We start from the raw sequence: 8,765 nt of genomic DNA, 5'->3' as shown, positions 1-8,765 counted from the left end.
TTTTGTTGACAGCCATCAGACCCTGGGGAAAAACATCTCAGATCCTATTCATCCATGATAGACCCATCAGCCTAAACCCGTCTCTGCTCCACGGGTGCTGGAGCCTAAGAAGGAGGTAGCTCTCTGCTACCTGTGACAGCTGAAGGAGTGGACACTCAACACTGAGAGAAGGGATGGCAGAGCTCTGTAGAGTAACACAGGGGGCTGGTAGACACACTTAAAATACTTGGAACATTCTGTATTGCCTCAGAAAGCACTACAGAATGGTTAAAGTTTTGCAAAAATGTCAGAATTGAATTCTAATACAATTCTCAACCTTTTGTGGATTGTTTTAAGACCACTTGAAAATCTTATGAAAGTTAAAGATCCTCTCTGCATATATAAATACCTGTAGGTTATCACTTATTCTTAAAGCTGCAAAGAACTTAATCCTTTCTTTAATGCATGGTTTATGCTTGCAGCCTCATGAAATTTCTTTATGCATCTAAAAAGTAATATGCAGAAAACAGGAGGGAAAAAGTAAAAAATAGAATAACAGCTTGATTAGTGCCTTAGCATTTGGGTAATTGAAAATCATTGTTACTTACATTTTTTCAGCACTTCATTTAATTTTAAAAACTTTAACATAATTTTTTTTAAAGGAAAGATAAAGAATAATATGCAAAGAAATGAGGGTCAAATATATATAATCATCTGAATGAAGATGTGCATAGGGCATTTCATTCACAATGACTAGCATTTTATGCCAATCTTTGCTCCAAAAACTACCAAAAAAAAACCTGTTTAAAATGTCTAAAAACCTGAAAAGCCTTGAAGAACTGCCAATGCAGATATGACTCAGGCCACAACTGAAGGAATAACAAGTGTCCAGTTAGATAATTATTATTGTTCTGTGTAAATTTTCTGAACCCACAAAATTTGAACTTCTATTTTTGTTTTTTGAACTTCTGTGTTAATGAGCATATAATGTGAGGAGTGTAGAAATTAAAGACCAAGACCCTCACAAGCAGGTCTAATCAGGCCCCCCACCATGATAAGCTGGGAATTAAAAGTCTACACACTCAAAGTAACAAAAAAAGAGTTAATGGGCTATTCCTTGCATGTAATAGCATGAAAGATGGGATTATTTAGATTTTCACAGCCTCTCATACCTTGAACTTCCTTCCATTAATGTGGTTACAGACTGTTTCCCAAAATACCTAGCAAAATCAAATACAAATGTAGAGGAAATTCACTTAATTTCAGTGTTTGAATTACACCTAAATATTGTTTTTCAAATGTAATAAGTATATAGTCAAATATAAAAAGATGAACAAGCAAACAAATACAGGATACCATGACTAAGAAACAATAGATAATAATAGAGAAAAAAACTTTAATTATTGGGATAATGTTATTAGCAAAATAAAATACAGATTGCAAAACAATTGGCTGAAATAAAAGCTAGCTTTAAACACACTCCAGGGAACAGTAATCTTAAAAAATGACACAACATCTGAAAAAGAGCTAAATACAGCTTCTAAAAGCAAAAAATATGAAAAAGACAAAATCAAAGTCACAGTGAATAAAATTAATAACAGATTAGACAAAGATGGGAAGAGAATAACTAACCTGAAAGAGCTCAGAAAGAATTGTCCAGAATGGAGCACAGACAGGCATAAAGATAAAAATATAGAAAATAGTAGAATTAGGAGGTTGAACCTATGTTGAATTAGGAGAAAATCAAGAAAGAAAAGGGAAAAAAGTAATATATAATGACATACTAGCTGAGATTATTTTTTAAGCTGATGACAAAAATGCAGTTAGAGGTTAGAAAAAGATAAATCTCAACCAGAATACAACAAAACAAATTGACACTTAGAAATCAATATTATAAAGAAATGGCAGAAAATTTAAGGGCAAGTAGATTAAGATAAACAGATTAAACACTTTCAAATGAACGGCAGGTCAAAGGCTGAATTTTCAACAGCAGCAGTGAGTGGATGCTCCCCAGGAAGAAATATCTTCATATCATTTGTGAAGATTTTAAAACTTATCCTATATAAGTTATGAATAGCTAATGAAAAAATGAATACATAATGAACATCTTACCCAACAAAAGCAGATTACACAGTTGACAAGTACACACAGATGTTGACCATAGATTAAGCCATAGATTAGGCCTCAAAAGTGTTTAAAGGATTTAAATGATACATCATATTTAATATGCCACAATGAGTATAAACTAGAATTTCATAACAAGAATATGAGCAGGAAATCCTTATATCTTAAAAATTAAGTAAATAGGCTGCTAAATACAGTGGTTCCTTGAACAACAGGGGTTTGAACGGAACAGGTCTACTTATACACTGATTTTTTTCAGTAGTAAATAATAGACTACTGAGCTATCCGTGATTGGTTGCAAAACCACAGAACATGAGGGCCAACTATAGGTTAGTTATACCTGGATTTTCTACCAGGTGAAGCGTCAGTGCCCCTTATCTCCTATGCTGTTCAAGGATCAACTGGAAACCATGAGTAAAATCATAATGAAAGCAAAAAAATTAAAATGATTAATAATGATGAAATTAATTTGTAGTAAAATTTGTTAGGTGTATCAGAATAAAGATGAAACTTGACCATTTAACACTATGCCTCAAATTAATTAATTGCAAGGTAAAAAATTAAACCTTTGAATTTAGGAGAATTTCTTTATACACTCATCACTGTAAAAACAATTTTATACAGATATAAGAAGCACTAACTCGCAAAGAGTCAGACACGACTCAGCGACTGAACTGAACTGAACTGAACCATCAATAATAATGGATGAGTTGATCTACATTAAAATTTTTTTGGGTGTACATGAATAAAGATGAAATTCTGATTACCAAAGACACTATTGAGATGGTGAAAAGTACAGCCACATGGTGGGAGAACTAAGAAAGAGTTTTTATCTGGGAGATATATATATAAAAATCATATCTATATTAACTTCTAGGTCACTGGGAAGCCAGTAATTTTGTAAATTAGTGATAAAAAATCTGCCTTCCAATGCAGGAGACACAAGAGACATAGGTTCAAATAAAAAAGGAGAGAGACATGGGTTCATTCCCTGGGTAAAGAAGTTCCCCTGGAGAAAGAAATGGCAAACCACTCCAGTATTCTTGTATGGAAAATTCCATAGACAGAGGAGCCTGGCGGGTGGCAGTCCATAGGCTTACGAGTCAGACACGGCTGAGCGACTGAATAGCAACACATGAAATTGACAAATCCTTAGTAACTTAATGAAACATACTCAAGAAATTTGAATTTTCCCATAAACGTTAAATAACTTGTTTCAGTTTTCAAAAATAGTCCATCAAGGACAGCCTCAGGCTCACAGGGATTCACTGGAAATCTGTGAAAAAAGTTCCAAGGATGATAATTTCTGCTGGCAAGAAGATGCTAAACATCTCCTTTATGAGACTAGCAAAACCTAGATGCCAAACCCAGTGATGACAATATAGGACAGGAACATTATGAGCTAATGTTATTCCAGTACTGATATAAGTCAAATCAGTCAATAAGCAAAAATATTAGATCATTTCTAATTTGGGTTTTTCTGAGGATGAGTGATTGCAGCCATGAAATTAAAAGATGCTTACTCCTTGGAAGGAAAGTTATGACCAACCAGGATAGCATATTAAAAAGCAGAGATATTATTTTGCCAACAAAGGTCCATCTAGTTAAGGCTATGGTTTTTCCAGTGGTCATGTATGGATGTGAGATTTGGACTGTGAAGAAAGCTGAATGCCGAAGAATTGATGCTTTTAAACTGTGGTGTTGGAGAAGAGTCTTGAGAGTCCCTTGGACTCCAAGGAGATCCAACCAGTCCATCCTAAAGGAGATCAGTCCTGGATGTTCATTGGAGGGAATGATGCTAAAGCTGAAACTCCAGTACTTTGGCCACCTCATATGAAGAGTTGACTCATTTGAAAAGGCCCTGATGCTGGGAAAGGAGGAGAAGGGGACGACAGAGGATAAGATGGTTGGATGGCATCACCAACACAACGGACATGGGTTTGGGTGGACTCTGGGAGTTGGTGATGGACAGGGAGGCCTGGTGTGCTGCGGTTCATGGGGTCGCAAAGAGTTGGACACAACTGAGCGACTGAACTGACTGACTGAACTGAGGATGAGTTGCTTTTCATTCAATACACAATTACTGTATATATGTTTCTTCCCTTTCCACACCTGTTGCTGTTTCCTGATTACCATTTTGGTGTGTGTCTGATTAATAAAGTTGTAGCTGAAGTCTTTAAACACACACAAACAATTGCTATAACAACATGTTGATTGGTGAAAGAAGAAACACCATATGATAATTCAACTGAAGGGGGAAAAGGCATGTACTAAAATTCATCATTAATTATTTTTAAAGATTCTTAGCAAAATAGGAACAATAAAGAGGCTCTTTATTCTGATAAGAGGTCTCTGCAAAAATCCCATACCAATCATTATACTTAATGATGAAGTGTTGAATGTTTTTCCATTTGAGAGCAAAACAAGTTCACACAGATAGCCATAATCATCATTTCTCTTCAACATTATACTAGAGATTTTAGCCAGTACAGTTAAGCAGGAAATAGAAGGAAAGCTTCTATTTATAGAAATAAGGACAGGAAAAGAGGAAATAAAACTGAGTATTTGAGATATAGTATACACTGAGAATACTCAAGAATCTGCCAATCAATTATTATGATTAATAAGAGAGTTTGACAAATTTTCTAGGCACAGAATTAATTTAAATATTAGCCATATTCTATATACACGATAATACTGTCAGAAAATGAAATTTGAAAAAAGTTTTAAAGCATAAAAATTGTCAGATAAGTAAATATAAACCTAAAGAAAAGATATGGTGAAAATTATAAAACCTTACTAAGAGACACTTAGAAGATTTAAACAGAAAGATATTCCATGTTTATGTTTGGAAGAGAAAATATTTTTAAAATGTCATTTCTCCAAAAAATGGTCTATAGATTCAATGCACCCAAGAGGTATTTCATAGAACTTGCTGCTGCTGCTGCTAAGTCACTTCAGTTGTGTCCGACTCTGTGTGACCCCAGAGATGGCAGCCCACCAGGCTCCCCCGTCCCTGGCATTCTCCAGGCAAGAACACTGGAGTGGGTTGCCATTTCCTTCTCCCATGCATGAAAATGAAAAGCGAAAGTGAAGTTGCTCAGTCGTGTCCGACTTTTAGCGACCCCATGGACTGCAGCCCACCAGGCTCCTCCATCCATGGGATCTTCCAGGCAAGAGTACTGGAGTGGGGTGCCATTGAAAGTAACTTACTTAGTTCTAAATAGACATGGAAAATAGATGTGGAAAAATCCATGACCAAAAATAGCTAAGTCGTCTTAAAGAATGAGAACAAGATGGTAGGTCTTGCTTTAGCAAATGAAGTCATAGTATTGAAGATGGTGTGGCATTGATGGAGCACAGGGATATAGACTAGTGCACAAGAAAAAGAGACCCCACACATATTGGGACAGTGATACACACATATCAAGGGCTATCCAGGTGCCTCAACAGTAAGGAATCTATCAAATAATGCAGAAGACCCAGGTTCAATCCCTGGGTTGGGAAGATCCCATGGAAAAGGAAATGGCAACCCACTCCAGTGTTCTTGCCTGGGAAATCCCATAAAGAGAGGAGCCCAGTGGGCTACAGTCCATGGTGTCTCAAAAGTCAGACATGACTTAGTGATTAAAGAATGACACATATATCAAACATGGTTTATGATGGAGGTTTTATGACAGAGAATGAGGAGAAGACTATTTTTTTTCCCTCCTCAATAAGTGGTGCTAGGACAATAAATGTCACTGCTGCTGCTGCTGCTAAGTCGCTTCAAACGTGTCCGACTCTGTGCGACCCCATAGACGGCAGCCCATCAGGCTCCCCCGTCCGTGGGATTTTCCAGGCAAGAGTACTGGAGTGGGGTGCTTGGTGTCTTATAAGGCACATCTTTCTACATGGAAAGAAAAAGCACTTGACCCTGCTGCACCCTCTCCTGCTTCTTGATGCTGTGGGCCCCCAGGGTGATGCTGATTGAGCTGCACAGAGAACAGAGTAGAGATATGAGGAGCGTGGAGTCACAGGAGATACAGCCCAGGAGCTGTGATGGGCCGGCAACTTCAGGGCAGGGCTGCGCTGAGGGGAAATTGAGGCGACAGACAGCCCTGGGGGGGTGACACTGTGTCTTGTGCTTTTCAATGACACGAGTGCAGGGCTTCTGGGAGCTTTCTCAGGAATATTGTGAAATTAATGTGAGCTTGCACTAGGAGCTTATAGAGGTGGATTTTGTAAAATCCTCATGTCCTTGAGCCTGATGCATCCCAGGATCTCAGTAAATGTTTTTTTAGCTGCACGAGTGAATGGCTTCCAATTAGCTTTTGGCTGAGATTGATAGGGATAGTACTGGTGGGATCCAAGACCACAGGAATGGGGGTGGGCACTGCTAAAGACCCTGGGGCAGCTGAGGGCCTGAGAGGCAGGGGAGATGGGGCAGAAAATGGACTTCTTGGGGTCTGGGGAAGAGTCAAGGCACCTAGAGAGCTTTGGGTAATGTCGCTTAGCCACTTCTGATCAATCACACCCTGGACTTCTCTCCTAGCAGGAGTGAAGGGTGAGAAGCGCTGAGAAGTTTTCTCTGGGTCTTAAGCTGGGTCCATCAAAAACTCCCGTACTGTGGATGGTTTGTCTGAGTTGTCCTTTCCTGGCTGGACTGAGGGATTTTACTTACTTGTGTTTTGCAGCGTCACATCCTCCACCAAATGCACAACCCACTTTCCTGGTGGTGAGAGAGAGTCTGAGACCCATGAAAGCTCTTAGTGAAAATCTTTGTTCCAGCCTGCCATCCCTCCCTGCTGAGTGTCTATGTGGCATCAAGCTTGTAGTCTTGGTTGGGATGGGAGCTGGTTCAGGATTTGGAGCTGAGCAGAGGGTCGGAATTGCAGGAGGTTTACTGAGATGGGTTCTGCCCTCAGGAATGGGGATGGTCACTCACCTGTTCAAGGCCATCAGGAGCAGGAGTGCCTGCATCTTCCAGAAGGTCTACCCAGGTCACAGCTGCTGGGGTTTCTTCCTTCCAGACACAAAGCATAGAGGAAGGAAGGAGGGGAGGTCAGTGCCCCCACAGAGAGCTGTGCACCCCCCAGGCCCAGCCAGGTGTCAGCACGCCACGTATGTCCATGTTCTCTGCTGTGGGATGGGTGAGAACGACAGTCACCACACTTGCAGTCCCGCTGCAGAGTCACAAAGCAGGAAGAACGACAAAGTGAAGGCCGTGGTTCAGTCAGTGTTACCAAGTCCCAACTCATTGCTGTACAGTAAGTCAGTAAACAGAGAGATGAGTTGTTTGGGCAAAGAGTAGTGACTTTATTTGGAAAGCCAGCAGACCAAGAAGATGGTGGACTTGTGTCCCAAGGAACCGTCTTGCCTGAGTTAGAATTCAGGCTTCTTTTATACTATGATAATAGAGGAGGGAGTGGCATCAAACATTTCTTGGTTCCAGTCAGCCTCCAGAGAAGATGTGTCAGTTTCTTCTGTCCTGCAGTCTTTCATTGATGAGCCTGGCCAGGATGTTTCCTATATCGTAAACAAAAGCATTTTAGCTTAATGCTCATTCCTTGGGAGGCAGGATTCCACAGATGGGCCATCATGTATAATTAAAATTTGTAGTCAACACCCCATTAGTAACTAATCTAATAGACTGCAAGGATTCTTCCATAATATAGCAGTAGAGGGGCTGGACTCCAGGAGCACCTCAGTGACTGAATCAAGAATATCTCCATTTCCCCACTGATGGTTCTTTTATGATTCTGATGAGATCATGAATAATTACTCGATAGCAAGGTCCAGGAATATGAGAGACACAGTTCCTACCCTTGAGAAGCTAACAGTAGGCAGAGGTAGACTTAGAATCTGTGGGTAGAGAAAAAGATGGTGAGGACCAAGACAAGGGGGTCTGCTTGGTGCCACGTGAGAAGGCAGAGACTGGACTTGCCTTATGAGCAGATACCCTGGACACACCCAAGTGCCCCAAACAGCAATCCATTTCCTATCTTGTTACCATTCTAGCCTCACATTTTTGGAGTGTTTAGAATAGCCTCTTTAAATGTAAATATTTCACAACATAGGGAACTTTTCTTATCCCACAGTTCGGAACAAAAGTCCCGGACATGATACTCACTGGACCAAAACAAATCATCCCTGGGACCATTGGCACTGAGCATCCTTTAAGCTGAGATGGGGGCTTTTCCACCCATATCAGAGTGCTCACGAGTGGGAAGGGGCTTCCTCTCCAAACATGCTGGTGACTGGTGAGTGGTGAAATAGATACAGATGCTGCTCATCCTAATAATTACTCCCCACAAAGTATTCTCTGTCCAATGTCCAGAGAACCATGCCTCAGATAACCCTGGGCCAGGCCATCCTAAACATGTGCAGATGACCCCAACCCTCTCACCAGTCTGAGGACAGAAGAAAGAGGAATGGAAAGGAGGGCAGGAGGAGCTCTAAACAACCCAATACCAAGTGAACTGAAGGAATAACATCTTATGAACAAATAGAAAAAGAGCAAAAGGAAATATATTTAAGCATTAATGATCTGAGGATGATGGAATTCTGCACTTCTTTTAACGTTCTTATTTATATGTTCTGTATTTAACTACGATGTCTGTTAGTTTTTCATCCAAAATGCATTTTGCCATTGTCAAAACTCACTCACCATGCAAATGTTC

This window comes from Bubalus kerabau, chromosome 19 (genome assembly GCF_029407905.1).
Source record: "Bubalus kerabau isolate K-KA32 ecotype Philippines breed swamp buffalo chromosome 19, PCC_UOA_SB_1v2, whole genome shotgun sequence".
Lineage (NCBI taxonomy): Eukaryota > Metazoa > Chordata > Mammalia > Artiodactyla > Bovidae > Bubalus > Bubalus kerabau.
Note: the sequence above shows the minus strand (reverse complement) of the source record.